General features: G+C 36.0%; 1 long non-coding RNA gene across 1 annotated transcript in view; it reads right to left on the reverse strand.

Moving 5' to 3' along the window:
- Window positions 1-945: 945 nt before the first annotated feature.
- Window positions 946-23708, reverse strand: part of LOC140448299 (uncharacterized) — a 51236-nt gene continuing 28473 nt past the window's right edge. Inside the window, exon 3 of the long non-coding RNA XR_011951680.1 lies at window positions 946-1201. This is a non-coding gene — a long non-coding RNA (uncharacterized lncRNA). The remainder of the gene's footprint in view (window positions 1202-23708) is intronic.

Here is a 23708-nt window from a genome sequence, read left to right on the forward strand (position 1 = left end):
GGGAGTGGTAAGAAGCTCAAATTAAATCGAAACGCAACCATTTTCGCATATAAGTTAATGTACCTACGTGTAATAAAAAATAATTAAAACTTGTTTTATAAAGGATATCTATGTTAACAAAATAACTGTACCAACAATCAATAAATTTAAATAACTTCAACATTTTATTTATGATTAAAATATTATAATAACATAATTTTATCTTCTCTTTATAATTACTATAATTAAATTACCCAAATTATATAAAAAAAACTTAAAATCGAAAGTCTTTCCTATACTACATTCAAATGTTGCGGGAATAAGCGTTCTTGACTACGTCATGCGCGAAAGCGAACCGATTTTGGAACATTATGTATCATACCTTGTGTATTCATTGTACCATGGTTGATATGGTACTTTAGGCTACTTGTCAGCGTAAATTTCTTTTTGAATATGGCCAAAAAGCAAAATTTTCAGTATTTTTTAGATTCTTTCAAAACAAATTAACCACATTAAAAATTAAATTAGTAAACCGAAAACTAATACAAACTATTATTTCAATTATTATGTCATAATGGAAACACAAACTTGTAATTAACCTAAAGAGGTAAAGAGCATAATTAGTTTTGCGTTAAATTAAATATTAAAGAGTTCACGAATAACCTGTAGTATTAGCTGACCTATATTTTAATTTTAAAAATCGATTATGCTGTCATCGCGTCAAAACCAGTGACATAATATTGTTCAAATATGTATGGAAAATTCAGGATTTAAATATTCACATTGTTTGTAAAACAATAAATTTTACAGGTAAATTAATCTATTATAATGAGAAAAGTTTGTGTTTTTCATTAATAATTTATTAAAACATATACACCAAAAGAGGCGAATATACTGTAATTGAATTTTTCCTGTATATTCTATACTATACTCATGTTTTGATATAGCGATCCAGTCTCTCTACAACTTATCTCAGTCTAAAATATAGCTACTAGTTTGGTAACGTTGCCCTCTTTTTTATTCTATTATCATTCTTATTAACGACACACAACTTCATGTCTCGCATTTGCTCCTTTTTTATGTCCCTATGGTTGCCTAAGTGTTATCCACCAATATTTTTCTTCTTGACTTAGTAGTAGGCGAGACATTTCTTATCTCCTGCACTTACTGGAGAGAACTGTGTACCTATCCCAGACTTATCAGATACATCACGTCTGGTTATCTAAAACAAATCAATTAAGCTTTTAACAACAACATCGCATTAAACTTGGTGTTCTGTACGTTAAGAGCGTAGGCGCTAAATTTCGGGCCAATGCTTTTTAAATGCATTCATTTTTTTTTCGAATCCTGAGAAAACTAATTATTTTTAAAAAATTTAATCGCAGAATGAAAGATTACGTTATTGCCGAGGGCCAAAAGTCCCTGAGAACTTCTATAATGTTTATTTTATTAAGTTACAGGGGTGAAAAAGAAAAAAAAATAGTGTAAATGGATAAATTTCTGCAAGAAATGTATCCAAATGGTGCTACGCCACTGGTAGCAATTAACTTACAATTCTTATCTTCTACCTAGGTAAATTCTCATGAAAGTCGAAAATGTATTTAAAAGATATGTTTACCCGTAGATTAACTTTCTCCGACCAATTCCAAAAATTTCTCTGTTAGACAAGAATTCAAAAGGTCGGTTTTTACCTACCTCTGTATATAAATATCGAAGTTGTCCCCCGCCGCTCGAAAATCCCTTGCAATAGTCAGGTATTGAAAATCGGAATTTTAAGTCAGTATAATACCGTACCCCAGCTTGGCTGGTCGCTGGCATATTAGTTAGTTTTTAGTCTCGAATTCGATATAATTCGACGCATTTTTTGGTTTAAGAGTTTTTAGACTATCGCGTAATCAGAATCAAACTGTATCCCAGCTGAGATGGTCGCTTCTTGTTTTAAGAGTTTTATCTCGCGCATTGTAGTTATCGTTACATAGCTTAGAGTTAAAAGCTGAACGCTCATTAGTTATCAAACGTCCTTAGTTAAAGTGATAGTTAGTAGTAATATTTAATCTATATCTATATTGGAAGTAATTACAATTAAATGGTAGCAATATCGCCATCCTAATTTGTTGAATAAGTGTCCGTTAATTTTTACCAGTGATTTTTAATTTCAAATATCTCACTAAAAAAATTTTTTTTGTTTATTCCAAGGCCTTGCGGCCCTCGATAATATTGTAGTCTTTCATTTTGCGTTTAAATTTTTCAAAAATACTTTTTTATTAAAATTATTTTTATAAAAATATTATTTTTCTCAGAATTCGAAAAAAATCAATGCGTTTAAAAAGCATTGGCCCGGAATTTTGCGCCTACGCTCTTAAATGAGCAACTAATTTTTTACGCCCGCTTTTTTTACTGATTCTCGTAGGCTTTGAATCATTGGTGTCCTCAACTCACGTAAACCATTTTATCACTTCACTAAAAAAATTGATTTACAAAAGCCATCACCCACACTACCTAAGCCATTAACTAAAGGAATAACTTAATAGGCTATAATAGGCACATTTTTAAACCTGCATAATGCTCTTTATCAGATCTGGCTGGTCTTTAATAAAAATTTACAATAAATTGTGGTAAAAATTAATTACATAAAGTTTAATTTCCATACTGACCCAAATGCTTTAGACAGTAGATATAAACGATTTTCCTGGACCTTAACTGCATATCCCTAAATTACTTACTACTATGTAAATAATACGCAGCACTCACCGTATCTAATGGTATGTATATATTATATATATGAAAATGACTAAGTTCTCGAGAAGAACCGCGTTGAGAATTGAAAACTCGACGTTTCGGCACCCATTTTGGAGCCATTATCAAGAGTGATACGGCTCCGTTCGAGTTCGGGGTCTCAATCTGTCTACTCCCCTCACTCGTGACGTACTAGTATCTTGTTCTGTATAAATACAAGAACCGTCAAAGGGCACTGAGATCTTAATCTGCCTAACAATGGAGATACACTCGTAGATAGAATCAAAGTCGATAAATTAGCCCCAATTAGAGGTGTTTTCGAAAAAGTAGTTGACAGTTTTTAGTCTGCCTATACATCTCACTGTTGATGAAAAATTGGAGGCATTTCGTGGTAGGTGCCCTTTTCGGCAATACATTCCAAATAAACCGGCGCGTTATGAAATCAAAATCTTTGCTTTAGTTGATCTCAGTGTTATTATACTACAAACTTGAAAATTGATTGTGGTTCTCAACCGGATGATCCTTTAAAACTGAGTACGAAGCCTACAGATGTAGTTTCACGATTGATTTCACCGGTGTCTGGCAGCAAACGAAATTACACATTCGATAATTTGTTCACTAATTATCCATTAATGCAACAACTTCTTGAAGAACACCAATTAAAATCTGTGGGTACTGTCCGAAAGAACAAGAAGTAAATTCCTTCCACAATGGTCAACACAAAAAATCGAGAACAGTATTTTACACTTTTTGGTCTCTAAAAAAAACACAACCTTAGTATCCTATATCTCAAAGAAAAACAAAAATGTTCTGTTGTTGTCAACACTACACTATGATGACAGAATAGACTCATCTACGGGAAACGCTAGGAAGCCATAAATAGTCACATTCTACAATGTTACTAAAGGAGGGGTTGACACCGTTGACCAGCTATCAGGTAGATGGTTACGTTGACGGCTACCTTCTGCTGTTTCCCGAAGGTAGCCAGCAGAAGGTAGCCGTTGACGGTATTCTATGCGATCTTGAATATGTGTGGAATTAACTCCCAAGTAATCTATAAGATCAACAATAATAATTGTATACTGAAGTGTCGAACATATTTGAAATATCTTAGTTTGTCGCTGATAGCAGATTATATGGAAAAAAGACAACATAATCTTCGGTTACCGAGAAAACTGCGTAAGACACCGAGCTAAGACTGCAGATTATAATGAGCCGTTGCCTAAACGTCAGAAAGTACAAGGTAGATGTGTAGTGTGTCCCAGAACAAGAGACAGACAAGGTCTCTACGTGTGTTATGATTGAAGACATTTTGTTTGTTTAGATCACGCATATTTCAAAAGCGTCAACGGGGAAAGTCAGTAAATGATGTAACGTTTGCTGATGTATGTATTATTCTTTATAATGTTTACTTGTATATAAGTCAATAAAGAAAATTGTGTTGTGTTTTGTGTTCAGAAGTTTTTTTTTCATTTCAGAAAAATGTAATGAAGTTGCTATTTCTGCTATTTTTGAACTATGAAATAAATTGTATGAGCTGATAATAGTTTTTCAATTTTTTTATTAGTACACACTATTTTGAACGTAAAGTATTGTTACGTAAAAATATGAGTCATAGTTTTTAACCTTTAAAACATGTTTTTATTCTAATATGTTGTAGAGATTACGAGAGGCCTCGATTTACCTGAGCGACCTTCCAGAACCAGTGCGAGGGAAATCCAGTTTGCCTTTACCGTTTCGCCATCGAAGGTTTTGGATTTTTCGAGATAACGGCACTGGTATATAATAACGGAACTTTATTTGGAAGGGACAGTTAATTCGGACGACGCGCTCGCGATAAAATGTTACGTTCGCTTTTTAATAAATTATGTATGTTTAGTGAAAATAAATAAATATCAGTCATTGTGCTTTTTAATGAATTAAGATAAGAACAAGACATTATAAATTAAAGACTTAACAATTAATAAATTCACAACAAATGGTGTCAGAGTGAGATCGAACATAAATTAGACTTATAATAATAATACAAGTGAATATAAAATAATTGTGAAAATGGCTACGATTTATGAGCTGACAGTGACTAATTTAAGAAGACATCTCGAAGACAGAGAATTAGCTTCTACCGGAAAAAAGGCTGAGTTAGTCCAACGACTAAAGAACGCTTTGCTAGAAGAAGGACTAGATCCAGAGACTTATATATTTGAAGATGCTGTCATCTCGTCGATTTCGAAATTAGAGAACAAAGTTTCCGGCGACATCGCATCATTGGAGAACAAAGTATCCGGCAACATCGCTTCTTTAGAAAGCAAAGTTTCTAACGAGATTTCTTCTCTGGAAAGCAAAGTTTCTGCTAACATCTCTAAAGTCACTTCAGAGATATCTGCTCTTGACGATAGAGTGTCTTCGTTAAAAAACCAAGTTGCTGCCGATATGTTGGCCTTCGAAGAAAAGATTAAAGAGATGGAAAGGAAGATGGAGGAAACAGGGACAGCAGAGAGAGGAAACAATCCAATTACAGTGGAGACAAAAGAAGAAGAGACGAAATGTAAGTTGGAAACACGGCCGAAATTTGAAGGAAGTGGAGGTTCTGTCCATGTGAAAGTCCCAACTTTCGATGGAAAATCGTCATGGAACAACTACATGAAACAGTTCGAATCAGCCGCAAGAGCAAATGGATGGTCTGAAAAAGAAAAGGCGGTAAACCTGACTATCGCTCTTCGAGGAGATGCCTTAGATGTGCTTCAGACCATAGCAGTAGAGGAGACCGATGATTTCGAACAACTGAAGAAGAGGTTAAATATGCGATATGGCCACGAACATTTGGAGCATGTATATCAGTCGCAGCTTAAAAATCGTAGACAGAAGAAAGATGAGGCTCTTCAAGAATATGAGGTAGATATTGCCAGATTAGTACGATATGCTTATCCAACAGCTCCCGAAGACATGATGGAAAAATTGGCCGTTCAAACGTTTATTGATGGTCTTCGTGATCATGAAATGCAGAGAACACTACGATTAGCTCGTCACAAGACGCTGGTTGATGTCTTATCCGCCGCCCTCGAATACGAGTCAGCTACGCAGGCCTCTGGCGGGTACAGTAAAGTTAGGACTGTAAAAGAGGAAGGAGATGAAGATAAACTTGACCAGCTCGTTAATATGATGAAAAGCATGACATACAAGAAAACGAAGACCATCAGATGCTGGAATTGTGGCGAAATAGGACACGTACGAAGCTCCTGTAAGCACCCTAGGTACGACGCAAATCAAGAAACTCACCATCAGGAAAACTAGAACGGGTCAGCCTTAGGGGGGCAGCTTCGACCCAGAACTTTTCCAAAGACCCTCTCATACTAATAGCTTCTTTGAAATGTCGTGAAGATAGTGTATATGTAGATGGAGACATAAATGGTAAAAAGCATACGTTGTTGGTGGATACCGGAGCGACCAGAACCATTATACGCCCGACAGTTATAAACAGCCGAAAGAAACTGTTACCAACGAGGTTACGACTTCGGACCGCTACAGGTGAAAATGCCAACATTCATGGAGAAATCCAGGTACAATTGGGAATTGGAGCAGAAAAGTTCGTCCATACTGTTATAGTTGCTGACATCGAAGAGGATGTTATATTAGGAATGGACGTAATGAATATGCATGGATTCCAATTGGATTTTAAGAATAAGGTAATCAAAGTTGGCAACGAGGAGGTATTTCTCCATCCACATAATGACAACACTGTGCAAGCAGCCATTACAGAAGATACAGTCGTGCCTGCGAGAAGCGAAACGATCATAGTAGCGCGGCTACAGGGATTTGTGGACGAAGGGAGACCTGTTATGATGGAGCCTTGGAACCACGACGATGAGGTTGGCCGTGGAATCATAATTGGAAAGGAATTGGTGACTTCGGCTAAGGAAATTCCTGTGAGACTTATCAATGTCAACGACTACCCAGTGACCATAAAGAAAGAGACAAAAGTAGGAACTTGTGTACCTGTGACATCCATAATCCGTCAGGCGACAACATCTGATAATTCCAACGATAAATTCGACCAAATGGTTGCAGTTGCAGGACAGTCTCTAAATCAGATGGAGAAAAGGAAATTAAGGGAATTTCTTCGGCAGTATCGTGATATTTTCGTACCGAAAGGAGGAAAGACGGGAAGAACTACGGTTGTTAAGCATAAAATTGATACTGGTAATGCTAAGCCAATTCGTCAAACAGCTCGACGATTACCACAGGCGAAAAGAGAGGAAGCTGAAACGATTGTTCAGGAAATGAAGAAAGACGGGGTGATAGAACCTTCTACGAGCCCATGGGTCTCTCCGGTGGTCCTGGTTAAGAAGAAAGACGGAACGACGAGGTTCTGTGTGGATTACCGTTTGCTGAACAACGTTACCAAGAAAGATAGTTATCCTCTGCCTCGGATCGATGACACATTGGACACATTGGCTGGAAGTAAATTGTTTTCTACTTTAGATTTGAAGTCTGGATACTGGCAGGTAGAAATGGACCCAGTCGATAAAGAAAAGACAGCCTTCACCACAGGATCTGGATTGTGGCAATTCAACGTTATGCCATTTGGACTTTGTAATGCTCCTGCGACATTTGAGAGGCTTATGGAAAATGTGTTGAGAGGGTTATCTTGGAAAACATGCCTGGTTTATTTAGATGACATAATCGTCTTGGGGGAGACATTCGAAGATCATTTGAGGAATTTAGAAAACATTTTTAATCGACTTAAAGCTGCCCAATTGATGCTAAACCCCAAGAAGTGCCAGCTATTTCAAGGTAAAGTCAATTATCTGGGTCATATAGTCAGTAAAGAAGGAGTGGCCGTGGATAAGGGAAAAATCGATTCCATTAAGGAATGGCCAAAACCAACTGACAAACATCAAGTGAGAAGTTTTCTTGGACTATGTACTTACTACCGGAGGTTTATTAAGAAGTTTGCAGATATCGCTAAGCCATTAACGCGACTTACAGAGGAAGCAAGAGAATACCGCTGGGATATAGACTGCCAAAATGCCTTTGAAACGTTGAAAAAGCATTTAATAACCGCACCAATTTTGGGGTATCCACTGCCAGAAGGAGAGTTCATCTTAGATACGGATGCAAGTAACGTGGGAATTGGAGGAGTGCTGTCTCAGATTCAAGGAGGACAGGAACGAGTCCTCGGATATTTTAGTAAAGTCCTTTCAAAACCTGAGCGGAATTATTGCGTCACGAGAAGAGAACTTCTAGCAGTAGTTAAATCAGTAGAGCACTTCTACCAATACCTCTATGGCAGAAAGTTTCTAATCCGAACCGACCATGCCGCCCTTAAGTGGTTGATGCAGTTTAAGAATCCAGAGGGTCAGATAGCCAGGTGGATCGAACGACTCCAAGAATACGATTTTAAGATTGAGCACCGGGCCGGAGTTAGCCACAGAAACGCTGATTCTCTTTCCAGAAGGCCATGCCCAGCAGAGTGTTCCCACTGCAACAAAACGGAATCCAAGGAAGCAGCAGTGCTAAGAACGACGATTGTCAACGACGACTGGACGCCTACTAAGATAAGGGAAGAACAAGAGAGAGATCCAGTTATACAGAAAATCCGAAAATGGAAAGAGGAAAACCGTCGACCACCTTGGCAGGAAATATCAAACCTATGCTCAGTAGTTAAGACGTATTGGGCCCAGTGGGACTCATTTATCATCGAAGATGGCTTGCTCAAACGAGTCCTGGAAAATGATGACGGTTCAGAGAAGAGAAGACAGTTGGTGATCCCAAAGAGCAGAATAGCCGAAGTACTTCGTCAGTTACACGACAGTCCATCGGGAGGGCATTTTGGTGTAAGGAAAACCCTTCAGCGAATTCGGGAACGGTTTTATTGGATGAACAGTTCCGACGACGTAAAAGACTGGTGTAAGAAATGTACTATTTGTGCTACGAGTAACGGGCCTCACCGGAAAAGGAGAGCTCCTATGAGACAATATAATGTTGGAAGCCCGTTTGAAAGAATAGCTTTGGACATTGCAGGGCCATTTCCAGAAAGTGAAAATGGGGGCAAGTACATGTTGGTAGTAATGGATTACTTCACTAAGTGGGTCGAGATTTACGCACTTCCAGACCAGAAGGCCGCCACCGTTGCAGATAAGTTGATCCAAGAATATATCAGCCGATTCGGAGTGCCTTTGGAGATCCATAGTGACCAAGGCAGGAACTTCGAAAGTGATCTATTCCAAGGAATATGTGATAGACTAGGCATGAAGAAAACAAGAACTACCGCGTATCATCCGCAATCGGATGGTATGGTAGAACGAATGAATAGGACAGTTGGCAAGTATTTGACAAAGATGGTGTCCGATCATCAGCGAGACTGGGACCAATACCTTCCGTTCTTCACAATGGCCTACAGATCTGCTGTTAACGAATCAACGGGCCAGACACCAGCCAGAGTCCTATTCGGACGCGAAATGCGACTACCTTGTGATCTAGAATTTGGGTGTCGACCTGGAGAAGATGTAGCAGGTGAAGATTATGTGATCGAATTACGAAGAAGAATGGACGATGTACATGAGTTGGTCCGTTCCCACCTTCAGATCGCTAGCGACCGAATGAAGAAACGGTACGATACACAAGCCGAAAAGGGTTGCTTTAAGAAGAACGACAAAGTATGGCTGTATAATCCCAAGAAGCGAAAAGGTTGTTCTCCCAAATTGCAGCAGTTTTGGGAAGGTCCATACCTCATCATGGAGAAGATCAACGATGTCATCTACCGAATAAGCAAGATTCCGAGGGGAAAACCGATGATAGTACACCATAACCGGTTGGCATCTTTCGAAGGTGACCACGACGTAGATGAAGAAGTGGAAGTAAACCAAGTCCAAGATGTGTCTGACCTCACGTTTGAGGAATTCATGGGTGCCTATGGAGGTACCGGTAAAGCGAGACATGGTGTTACCACTGAAGAAAAGCAAGATCTACTCGCGCTCCCCGATGACTACTCGCTGGCCCTTACCATCCCGGCCAGTATCAAAGACGCACCAGGGTTGGCATCCGTCTTTCGAAGGAAGTTTGGTCGAGTTGCAGAACTTCAATGCCAAGTGCCAGCTCCCGGTAAAACCTTGAAACTCCAAGATGCATCACGTTACCTTTTCTACCTGGTAACAAAAGACACTGCCCGTGACCAACCTACCTACCGAGATGTATGGGAAGCCTTACTTCAATTGAGAGGGCACGTACTAGAGTCCGACGTGCAAAAGTTAGCCATGCCAAAGTTGGAGTGCCGCCAATTAGATTGGAGAGTTATCCGAAATATGGTGGAGGAGATCTTTAAAGACACCGAAGTCCAGGTGTTAGTCTGTTGCAATCCGCATAGTTACTGGTGCGGAGAGAAAACCGTCCCTTGTCATTTTTATACAACTGGAAGTTGTAAAAGAGGGTCCAGTTGCCGATACCAGCATACCGTTCCAGTTCTAGTCCCAACAAGGTTCCAGGAGGAACCATCTTTTGAGAGGGGGGCAATGTTACGTAAAAATATGAGTCATAGTTTTTAACCTTTAAAACATGTTTTTATTCTAATATGTTGTAGAGATTACGAGAGGCCTCGATTTACCTGAGCGACCTTCCAGAACCAGTGCGAGGGAAATCCAGTTTGCCTTTACCGTTTCGCCATCGAAGGTTTTGGATTTTTCGAGATAACGGCACTGGTATATAATAACGGAACTTTATTTGGAAGGGACAGTTAATTCGGACGACGCGCTCGCGATAAAATGTTACGTTCGCTTTTTAATAAATTATGTATGTTTAGTGAAAATAAATAAATATCAGTCATTGTGCTTTTTAATGAATTAAGATAAGAACAAGACATTATAAATTAAAGACTTAACAATTAATAAATTCACAACAGTATATACTCTTCATGGAGATATTCAAGTATTGAATTTTCCAAGACGTATTTTGCTATGAGGTATGTCACACTTATCACAACAGATACGTAAGTTTTAGGGACCACACCAACGCAGGGTTAAACCACCTCAGATTCACTGACGATATTGTGATTATAGCGAGCACATTTAAAGAAATACAAGTTAGGGTAAAGAATATCGCAAAACCAAAAATAATGACAAACACAGACAACCCCAGGGGTACATATAACGACAAATGACAATAAAATAGATTTATTTTATTTATCGTGTGGCATTTGACACATTTACATTTAAATTTACATATATTTTATATAAAACATAATACATACACTTCTCCAAGAAATTAACGCACCACTTCAATAATTCAATTTTATTTGTAAACAGGCAAAGAGTAAAAAAATAAAACTTCACCAGATTTACTCTACATTTTATTAGTAAGTATAACAATTTGTCTAATCCTCAGAACATGTTGACGTACAGGAGAAAAAAAAATAAAAAGGAAAATTCTAAAAAAATAATGATAACAAAAGTAAACTAAAATATGAAAAAAGTCTTAATAACGAGTGTTTCCACCTCTAGTACGTATAACAGCCTCACATCGTTGGCCCATACTTAAAATTAATTGCCGTATTTCATTTTGGTCTAGTTCTCTCCAAATCTGGATCAGCCTCTCTCCCACTTCCTGTAAGTTGTTTGGTTGGATCGGTGTCGCTCTTAATCGCCTGCCAAGGATATCCCAGAGATTTTCAATCGGATTTAAATCCAGACTATGTGCTGGCCATTCCATAGTATTAATTTCTACCTCTTCTAGATAATTTCTGACGATATGTGCAGCGTGAGGTCTGGCATTATCTTGCATTAGTAAGACATTTTCACCGATATAAGGAGCGAATAGTAATAGATATTGCTCCAGGATCTCCAATATGTACGTTTCAGCTGTAACAGTTTTATTTTCTATGACCACTAGGTCCGTAGGTGCAGTCAAAAAAATACCACTCCACATCATAACGGATCCTCCACCAAAAATCTGGTGTGTGAGAAGTTACACTGAGCATATCGTTCGATGGGTGGTCGCAACACACGAACACGTCTGTCGTTATTGTACAAACAAAATCGGGATTCATCAGTAAATAGCACTCGTTGCCAGTCAGCCTCTAACCAATTAACGTGTTCTCTGACAAAATGTAGCTCCTTCGATGCTCTGCAGTTAATAGAGGACCCCGGACGGCAATCCTAGGTGTTAAGTTGTATTCCCTAAGTGACTGGCGAACAGTTGCAGTACTAATTTATATAGCATGCACGTCTTCAAGCTGAATTTGTAGACTTCGATGTGTTACAAAACGTTGTCGAAGAGCAGAAATTCTTAAAAATCGATCTTGAATAGGGGTAGTTACCCGGTTTCGTCCTTGCCCTGGTCTGCGTGTAGGATCCCCTGTTTCGAGGAATCTTTCTAACACCCGTGAGACGGATATGTGGCACATATTAAACCGACAACCAATTCTCCGGTAACTCCAACCTTCTTCCGACAGTATCACTGCCTGGGCACATTCATCTTGGGATAAATTACGTGATTGACGCTCCCCAATAAACACAATTAACAATAATCAACAATTAAACAGTAGCCGAATAAAATTCGTTGAACACTTGGAAATTAGTATATTTATAGAATAAGTACATTTTTTGCTTCTTTTTGTTTTGTTGCAAAAAAAAACTATAGCGATAAAACACAGTCAATAAATATAGAGTGTACGAATAGCATATACAAGGGGCTTGCAAAATATAACATTACAATGGAAATTTTTATTAACGCTAATAAAATATTTTAATATTTCAAAGTGGTGCGTTAATTTCTTGGAGAAGTGTATATATTTACAAATGAACAGCTAACTTATTTGTATAGTCTATCGACTCCAGAGTGGCCATTAGAAAATCCGCTGACCTGCCTTGGCAGGATCTTGTGGAACACTGTTATGTAATGTGAAAGATGGTTTGTGGTTGTCTGTAGTCACAGAGTGGGGATGGTCGCTTACCCCATTTGTGCATCATGTAACCGCATCTGCCGTGTTGGGTTCTAATTCGGTTCAGCATAGTCCATGTGTTGCGTGGTAAGTCACAACCTGGTGGTTTTTGTGTGATACAGGGTAAGCTGATATTTTGTTGTTCCATCCATTTTCGAGTCCAAGTGGTCGTTAAGTTGAACTCATTTTCCACAGCAGTCTGTGCTGTTTTTAGTAGCGGTCGTCTGGAGCGTAAACGGTTACCGTTAGCAGCATCTATATCTTGATGGATTGTACTGGGAGCCATTACGTAGGGTTGGATTTGATAACACCAGCAATCATTCTCATTCAATTGTTCAATTGGGCATCTTCTTTGTGTATATGTGACCGTTAAGCCAAGCTGAAAAACAGTATTCCGCGGTTGAAAAGACAAGGCCCAGGGCAGATGATCGCAAGGTTCGATGCTCCCCATGTTGTGCCGCACAGCTTCTGGATGATGTTGTTTTTGGATTTATGTTTTTTCGCTGTTTTTGATAGTGTTCCTTGAAAGATAAAGTTCTGCCAAGAGTCACGCCAAGGTGCTTTGGTGTTTTATTGTAGGCAAGTGTGGTGTTTTCGAATTAGATGTTAAGTGTTCTTCCTGCAAGCTTGTTATTTAGGTGAAAACTCGAAACCTCTGAAATAGAATAAGTCCAAGAATATATCTACCTAGACGAAACTCTGAATCTTGAAACGGAGAACCCAAGTGCGGAAATCACTAGAAGAACAAGACTTTCTTGGGTAAGATCTGGAAAACTTGGAAAAATTGGAGACTTAAGAATCTCAAAAAACTTCAACACTAAAGGAGCAAAATGTTCAACAAGTTTATCCCTCTTATCATGGCATATGGATGTTAAACCTAAACTCTAACCAAGTCAAATATGAACAAACTATTAACAGTAGAAAGGACAATCGAGGGGATAATGTTAGGTATACGGCTGTCAGATAGAAAAAAGAACAACTGAGTAAGATCACAAACAATGCCGAGGATATCATACCAAAAATTGCCAAACCCAAATGGTGCTTCACAGGCCATACTGCTAGACAAACAGACCAACGTTGGAACGACACAATACAACATTAAAGACCTTATGAAGTTAAACGACTAAGAAAAGACCAAAAATAGGAAGGGTAGAGGACATAAAAAAAGCTGGAAGAAATTGTTGCTTAGGGTAGAGATTAATGGAGAAGGAGTTGAGGCAGTCTATATCCAAAAATTTAAATAAAAGGAGAAGAAGAAGAACTAATAATTTTGTATTATTATTATGTATTTAATAAAAATCAATACATGTAAAACAAGATAGAGGAAAACAGTGAAGTAAAATTATTATACTTAAAGCTTTTTTATTATTGTTTAATTAAATGTGACATTTTTCAATAAGAGAAAATTAACATCTTCATAACAATAATTTGAAATGGCGCATTTCTACCCTTAAATTCATAAAATCCCGTCCCACCGACTGAAAGCAAATTATAAATCAATCCCAACACCCACCAAATTGAATACACACAGACACAATCCCACGTAACTAACTAAATGAATCGTATGTAACTTCATCCCTATATCCTATCTATTTCTGTCAGGACAGTTATCCTGCAGGATTCGTGCAACGGCAGGGATCAACTTCAACACCACAAATAACATAGAGAGAGAGAGGATGGCATGTGGGATAGAAAATAGGCCTGGTGCGGTAAATTTTTGTTAGTAGTATCCTTAGTAGAATGAGCCCAATTTGCAATTGGTTTTGCTTGCAACAAAGCACGATATCTACGTTACAATGGATCAAATAAAAAATACGCGACGAGCTTAGAAAAAAGTTTTATAATCTTTAGTAATTGGTAATAGTTTTAGTTATGTTGATTTTGGGGAGTGGTAAATACAAATTAAGACAACTGTACAACTATATTATATGACCAAATAACGTTAAGTAGGTCTAACCTAGTTAAATATTTAGGTATTCATTTAAAAATGATGGTTCTTGTGTTATTAGCAAATTATATATTTTATTTTTTAGCGCTTTTAAGGCTTTTGGCTGGTACTAGTGTAAACAGTTTACTTATAATACGAGGAAGGTATTTACTGGTAAGGATTCAGTCAGTGTAACAAAACAGAAACAAGGTTATCGTTTAGTACCTAAACAATTTGTTGAAACATTATCATGAAATATTATTATAAGTATACCCTCGACACAATATTTATTAAATAAAAAATTTTAGTATTCTCAGGACTTTTGGGAAGTAGAAACTACACTTCACCACAGTTGAATCTAATGTGACGACCAGCAGAAGTTCCTATGTTTGCATTCACCAGAGATATGGTAATACTAATAATATCTTATGGAATTTTTGCCGGGTAGATCCTAAACCATCCTAAACCATCTTTTAATGCACACTATAGTCTAGGAGGACCAAGGGCTCTCTGAAGAACGCTGAATGGCTCGTATTATTTTTAGAAATGAAAATGTAGTTGTTGGTGCTGAGATTCGAACTTGTACGCCGTGGCTTAGCAGGTCAGTGTATTGCCGCTGAGCTATGGTCGTCCACATAGATATGGTGGTACTTTCTTACAAGCCTAGGAGAAACGGGATGGTATATGTCCTTTCCATCCAACCTAATAATGTGTCCAATTTATTTGGAAAAGCCATATAATGATCCTAGACTACGTCACAAATAATTGTATTAGATAGGCTAACGGTCTATTTCCATTGCGACCACTTCAGATATATTATAGTCCTCTTATCCTTTAGGTGGCCCAATCTGCGTAGGTCATCATCTATCAATCCCACCAGCTTCAACTGTCTATTCAGCTTATAGTGCTCTATTAGCAGACCTACTATGGCTTTGACTGTTTTCCTATCTTTGCTTATTAGGTCTGCTGTAAATTTTGGCGAATAGTCTATAACGAAATGTTTCGCCTGTCTTTATCCTGGTGAATACTTTCATAATTTCAAAAATTTGATTTTAGAAATGTGGTAAAGATAGTGCTGATAAAATGGTCAATCCAAGAAAAAAACGTAGAAAACTTTTGCAGACATTATTGAACATCATAACCATTTTTGCAAGCTGAAGACAACAAAAAATATTATTACATTATACAGTGTGGCGCACCGAAAACGAAACAGAGGCATTTACTGGCAGATGATTCCTTTTTTGAAAAAGCGCTCGGACCCGTCGATTTTGTTTTCAAGGGGGACACAAAATTGGCATAAAATCACTTTAACATTTGCAGCCCCTTAAGCGGGGGTGGCATCGTCCCTAAAATCTTAAATGAAAAGGGGGGTCGAATGATCCATTATTTGAAAGGTCTTTCAACTCCCTTTATAATGATGTAAAATTCATGTATTCAATTCAGTAGTTTTGGAGATTTATTGATTTAAAGTTTAAAGTAGACTTTAATAGGTTCATCAAATTAGTTTGTACTTCTTTCAGAAGAAATTTAAGTAAAAGCATTTTCTTGATAAGTAGATGCTTTTATTTACTACGCCCATGGTTTATTAACAATAAAAATAGCAATTGAAGTGTCCTTTGTGACAAAAAAAGTTGTTTCTTGAAGAAAGATAAGTAGAGAATGCCACGTACTTATTTTAAATAGGAAATAGTACATTAGTTTGCGATTGATTTGACCAATCTTTGTTGTTAAAATATCATTTATTGCTTTATACATAAATTAACCATGGTATATTCCACGGCTGAAAGGGTTGAAATTATTGAAATATTTTTCGGAAATAATCAGTGCGCTAATAGAACAGCACAAATTTTTAATGAGCGACATGAGAACAATAATGTGCACCGAAAATATGTTCTAGAACTTGTAGCTAAATTTCGGGAAACTGGATCAGTCGCCAATAAAAAACGTAATATTGAAAATCCTATAAGGAACGAAGCAACAGAAGTGGGGGTTTTAGGGCAAGTTATTGTAGATCCTACATTAAGTACCCGCAAATTGCAAACTTCGTGTGGTGTTAGTCGACGTACTATCCAACGGATTCTAAAGGCCCATAATTTTCATCCGTATAAAATTTACCTTGTACAAGAACTTAATGAAGACGATTTTGATAAGCGATTAGAATTTTGTGAAGTTATGAGTGAACGAATTACAAACGATGAACAATTTTTATTTAACATTTGCTTTTCCGACGAATGTTTCTTTTTTTTTAAATGGCGAAGTAAATCGTCATAATTGTCGATATTGGTCGGACTCTAATCCCAGAATTTACCATGAGGTACACACACAGCAGCCACAAAAATTAAATGTTTGGGCTGGCATTTTTGGCGATCATTTGGTTGGTCCTTTTTTCTTACCTGGAAATTTGACTGGTGAAATGTATTTGGAATTACTGCAAAATGCCATAGATCCTGCGCTAACAGATATAATTGAAAATCAGAATGATGGTCGATACGTTGGGAATATGTTGATGTTCCAACAGGATGGTGCCCACCACATTACGCATTAAGAGTTCGGCATTATTTAGATCAGACCTTTCCAGGTCAATGGATTGGTAGAAGAGGTGCCGTTGAATGGCCCCCAAGATCGCCAGATTTATCACCTTTGGATTTCTTTTTGTGGGGTTACTTAAAAAGCGAAATCTATGCTACTCAGCCAACATCCCTAGAAGATTTACGACAAAGAATTGTGAATGAGTGCCATCAAATTACTCCTCAAATATTGCAAAATGTCCGGCAACGTTTTCAGCAAAATCTTTATTATTGCATGGAAAGTAATGGTGGTCATTTTCAACATTTACTCGGCTGACAGGTCAGTTCATTCTTTATTTTTTAACAACTTTGCTGCTATGTAATGATCTCCTTTTACGATGATGTATTTAAACTTTAAATCAATAAATCTCCAAAACTACTGAATTGAAGTACATGAATTTTACATACTTGTAAAGGGAATTGAAAGACCTTTTAAATGATGGATCATTCGACCCCCCTTTTCATTTAAGATTTTAGGGATGATGCCACCTCCGCTTAGGGGGCTGCAAATGTTAATGTGATTTTATGCCAATTTTGTTTCCCCCTCGATAACAAAATCGACGGGTCCAAGCGTTTTTTTTTAAAAGGAATCATCTGCCAGTAAATGCATCTGTTTCGTTTTCGGTGCGCCACCCTGTATATGTTCTTATAAAACAGTAGAAATATTGTTTTTGTTTAAACATTACTTATATTTTATATATTAATTTGAATTGACATTTTGTACTATAAACAATGTGTTCTGGGAAAGGCCAAAGGGAAGAAGGTCTGTAGGGCGGCCTAGAAAAAGGTGGAAAGATGCAGTCAAAGAAGATCTAGAGAAAATGGGAGTTCCACAATGAGAATTACTGGCACAGGACCGACAAACATGGAAGGCAATCGTAAACGCGGCAAAGACTCACGAAGAGTTATAGCGCCATTGATGATGATGATGACATTTTGCATCAAAGTGCGATAAAAATAGTAATTTAAAAATATTGAAAGTATCAAAAATATTATCCCGCAATAAATATTTGCTTTCAATAGAAAACTGGGGCACACGTATTGAATGAAATGTTTGTCTTTTTTCATAGCATTTTGTAATACTTGAATTTGACTTTGTAGATTCAGCAATTTGTATAAATATGCTTGGCTTAGTAATGTGACAATGTTTAATCCTACCTTAAGGTTATAAACGCAAAAAAACAGAGAGTAAATTGGGTCACTCAAACAAAAATAGTAATATGAAAAAGACAGTCAAAAGACTGTCGATATATTTCATATATCGAAGACATATGAAATATGTCGAACTTTTCATATGAAAAAGACAGTCGAAACTATTTTATGGTTTTAAAAATAGTAATGTTTCTTAGTTTATCGGTACCTACTCGTAATGTAATAAAGCAATAAAGCAGACGTGATCTCAGATATGCGTAGACAATGACCTCAACATGCGGGTTTAAGTTAATCGCGTTTACATAATGTGTCAAAAATAAAGTTGTAAGAATATGCTTTACGTAAATTCTGACTCTTCACACCCCAATGGTAAACCTGAGATAGCAGGAGAACGACAAATAGGTCAGAATGGCTACTTCAGATTTAGTCGACTAATTGTTCCACTATAGCCATATCGCTGCTTTGAAACACGACCGTCATATGTTAAAATGAGACAATTTTCAGAAATGGCCATTTAAAAAATCGATAAATTTTTAAAATATTATAAAAATTTACCGATAACTGTGAACTGGCTAATATTTTGGCTTTGGTGTAAACTATCTTGTAAAATCCTATATTCAATCCCATACTTCCTGAATCCTATTTTAGGGTATGGAATTTTTGGATTATGACGTTCTATGAAACCAAATGTGTTCGGTGTTTGTAGATAATTCACCTAAAATTGTTTTACGTATTTTTTACAACCGTATATTTGTCACATAAAAAACTAAGACGCTTTAGAGTACACTTTAAAATATACTGTCATTCTGCAGTGAATAGTGTAAAAACTATCTATATTGACATTACTTATACTACAACTCATTTTAAACATAGCCTTAACTTCTTTATAAGACTGACACAACTCAAATTAGTGCATTATTCTTCACAGAAAGTATTGTGTGTTCTTGTGTGTAATTCTTGTGTCGTTTTTGAGGAAGGATGGAATATCTCAAGATGTAACAATATTGTACAAAATATCGAACTTTTTGATTAACAATAATGACACTTTTATCATCTGAGGGCCATAGGCATAAACTAACTTTATGGCGTTATCGTACAAAAAAATATAAAATATTTGAATTCTCTTCACTAATATAGTTCATTTTTCACTTTTTTTTAAATTGACGACCTGCTTCCAAGGTAGCTAGCTGTATGTATTGCATTTTACGTTTAATAAATATGATTTTGTTAAAAAATAAATATTCTAATCGTACATAAACTTAAAATTACACGTAAAAATTAAAAAATGCACGAGATCTCTATAACATCATACTTGGGTGTTTGTGTTTATTTCAAAAGTATGGCATTTTAAAATTTCAAATTAATATAAAGGTTTTGATATAAATAACTCTCAGTTTTTGCATTATAACAACGAAAAATAATCAATAAAATCAACTCTTCGCTGATATTAGTAAAAAATACGGTTCTGCGAAAGATTTGTTTGTGATTACATAGACGTTGGCTGGCATCGAATTTAAAACCTCATCATACGAGTTTATACTAATGGCACCTCCAACTCTGCGGGAGTTCTCAAAGTTATATAACTCCGTCCTCTATTACTAAAGCAGACAGACTGGCTTTAATACTCTAGTAAGTGCGTTGGCTTGGCTTCAATGGTAAATAAGGTGAAGAGTACAAATATAATATTACTCCTGCATTTTACTTCGAAATCCGGTTTGCCGGCTAGTTTTATATCAAGCGTGCTCATTGTTGTTAAACAGAAAGCCTTTACACTATTTATTGTGTAAGCTTTTATTTGTTTGTGCTTTTACAAACGTATGCTAGTTTCGTCCATTCAGGAGCGCGGCATTAATAAGAGTGATGTATTGCATCCCTACATAATAAATAAATATATATTATTACAATATACTTTCGATTAGACTTAATGTTGGATTAAAACCCATTTAATTTTATGCACTCTTTAACTCAAGAATAATTACAGATTTTTAGCTTGAACTAAATTTAACACAATCAGTAGAAATCTTCGCGGAAACAGTAATGCGACTTTTGTATAAGCAGGATCAAAATTTAGATAAATATTTCCTAACTCAAGCAAGACTGCTACTTAGCACCTACAGTCTTTCAAATATATCCGAATGAGGTGCTCTCAGTGTGGAGAAGAAAATGCTCTAATATGGCCAATACAATCGAAGACGAGAGATTCGAATCGCTGACAACCAAATCATTCTAGCTGAAGACGAGAGTTATATAGATTATGTGCTTAGTAAACTGGAGGCGTACACTAACTGGAACTATACAATAAATATCTAAAAAACCAAGTATTTAGTTACAGGGGAAAAATCAGAAAGCTGAAAGACAGTGTACATTGTACCCCATGGGTTCTTCCAAAGCAAAACAACCTAAAATATATTTTTTTACCTTACAGTTTGAAATAATGGTGAGTACCTACATTAGAAAACCGATAGAAGTAATATTCCTAAAAACGTAGTAGTTCAGGCTATTTGCGATATAAAAAATAGAAACGGATCAATCAGAAACTTAGCAGAGAGATATGGATTGAAGAAGTTCATGTTACATAAAAGATTAAAAGAACTGAATCAAAAAAATATAAATGATACAGAAACATCCGAAATAAAATTTTCATCAAAGCATACAACACAGCAGATTTTTTTTAAATAAAGAAGAGGACAGTCTAGTAAATTATATTCTTCAATCTTCGAGGTTACGGTATGGATTATTTTACTTTCAAATTTGAACATTCGCATATGAGTATATTCTGAAGCTTGAAAAAAATGTGCCAAAGTCATGGTCGGAAAATCATTTTGCTGGATTTGAGCAGATTAAAGGTTCCATGAAGAGACACAATAATTTATCTTAGCGAAAACCTGAGTCTACGAGTCTAGCCAGAAACATCAGTTTCAATATAGTTAACGTAACTTGTTTTTTGATAACCTAACGACTGTTTACAAAATGTATAAATTTACTAGTGATAGAATCGTGAACTTAGATGAAAGCGGAGTGAACAGTGATCTGTACATGCCAAAAGTGGTCGTAAATAAGGGCTCTAAGCACGTGAGACAAGCAGTTGGAGTAGAGAGAGGTGAGCAAGTGACGGTTGGTATAATAATCATTGCTAATGGAAATGCTATTTCACCTGTTTATATCTTCTCTCGAGTGCGATTTAAAGAGTCATTCCTGAATGGAGCTCCAGAAGGCAGCATTGGTATTGGTTCTCAAGTGGTTGGATGACCAACGAGGGATTCCTCGAAGTTTTAAAGCATATTAAAAAAACCTGCATGCTTCTAAGGAAAACCCTGCGTTAATACTTTTGGAACGCCATAATACACATATTCAACATTAGATGTTTAATTGTATTGTTATATCATAACGTTTCCTCTATAAACAGTATATTGTTTGCAGCCTCTAGATGTACGTGTATTTGGCCCTTTTAAGGATCGTTATCATATAGCATGTAACTTATGGATGTTTACACATCCGGGAAAAGCTATAACAAATTATGACATTGCACATCTAACATCTCCAGCTTTTGAAGAAGCATTTACTAGGAAAAACATTATTTCTGGGTTTTTAAACACTGGTTGCTGTCCCTTTAATAAAAATATTTTCATCAGAAGATTTTGTAGGAGCTGAAGTTACAGAAGTCAGTGATGTATCACAGCGAGATACCACAACTTATGATTGTCTAAATTGCAGTACACTTTTTATCTTCTAAAACTTACTCCGGAACAAATTCGTCCATACCCAAACGCCGTGAGAATTAGTTATAAGAAAGGAAGAAAGAAAGAAAAAACGGGTGTGGCAGTCCAGTGGGACTGCCGGTAGAAGTTGTACTTCTATACACGCGTTCGCCGTTACAAATTTATATGGAAGTCAATCTGCACAATCATTACATATTTAATGCTATAGGTAAGAGAGAGCAGAAAGAGAAAAAGAATTAGGTATATAGGTATATGGTGCATCGTTTGCTATATATAAACATTTGACCTGTAATAAGAGTATAGTAAATGAAGGATTGTATCAATATTTTAATAAAAATATATATTTTTATTTTCATATATGTATAAAAGGAGTTGAATGCAAAAAAATTTTTTTACACATACTCTGCAGTAAAATTCATTGTTAATTTTGTTATTAATATAAAAATTACAATACAATAGACTGCAACATAATTCAATATGATAATACAATACAAATTAAAATGCAATATTCATAAGTATTTAAAACTGCCAATATACGAGTATATAACTTACTTTACGAAGATAAAAATAAAAAACCAACAACTCGGATTATGTTGTAATTTTCATTTTATTTTAAAATTTAGCATTTTTGCGTATATTACATATATTTACTAACATTAACGTTAGGTTTTTAAATATTTCAAAAATAAAAAAGGAAATTCATATTGGGATTCGAACTCAAGTACACCAGCGTATGAACCAAACACGTAAAAGATTTGCCAATTAGACATGATACTAACGGATTTCAAAATTGACAGTTGTCTGTCATACAGTGATTATTTTGAAATACAAAAGCCTAAAATAATTATGAACATTTAATAAATAATACAAAACATATCACATAAATACTAATATTAATATATATTATATTATATACTTATATAATATTATATATAATATAATATATTTATAATATTAAATATATATACAAAAGGAACATTTTTATTCTCGAGAGAGGAAGAGAGAAAAAATATATCTTATGTCTCTCTCTTACTCATTATCTTACATATGTAATGGTTTCACAGATTCACTCCCGTGCAAATTTCCAACGCCGACCGTGCGTATAGAAGTATAACTTCAAAAATTGCAACAATTCTGACCGCTACACTAGAAAAAAAATAGATTAGAAAATTAAATAACAGAAAAAGAGAAATGGTCTCAGAAAAGAAAGGCAAATAATATCGAAAAGAAAACATACAAAGTTTCAAACAGGACACATACAAAGGAAAACATCCATAATTCTTAATTTTATTATTATTGCAAAGAATCAGATGCTAATCTTATAAAAGTTGAGACTCAAGTTGATAAAGGTTTTGTAATGAATCTTACGAATATTCAGAAAGTGGATTTTGTTCTTATTAAGTTTGCTGCAACAAAAACAATTACATTTTTTGTTGGTTACATCGAAAAGAAACTAAAAAAGTCAGAATTTTTAGTAATTTTTTTAAAAATGACGCTGCGACAAGATTTTATATTTCCAGATCAGAAGGATGAGAGTCATATTTCTCTAAACGATGAGAAAATATTGAAGTGAAGAAAAGATATGATGTGGCGTACAAAACCGAATCTATATAAAAAAAATTATAAAATGTACCAAATATAAATCAGACGTACACCCGGAAAGAAAAGTACTATACGGTGACAGTCTGGGAATGGCT

Source organism: Diabrotica undecimpunctata, chromosome 8 (genome assembly GCF_040954645.1).
Source record: "Diabrotica undecimpunctata isolate CICGRU chromosome 8, icDiaUnde3, whole genome shotgun sequence".
NCBI lineage: Eukaryota > Metazoa > Arthropoda > Insecta > Coleoptera > Chrysomelidae > Diabrotica > Diabrotica undecimpunctata.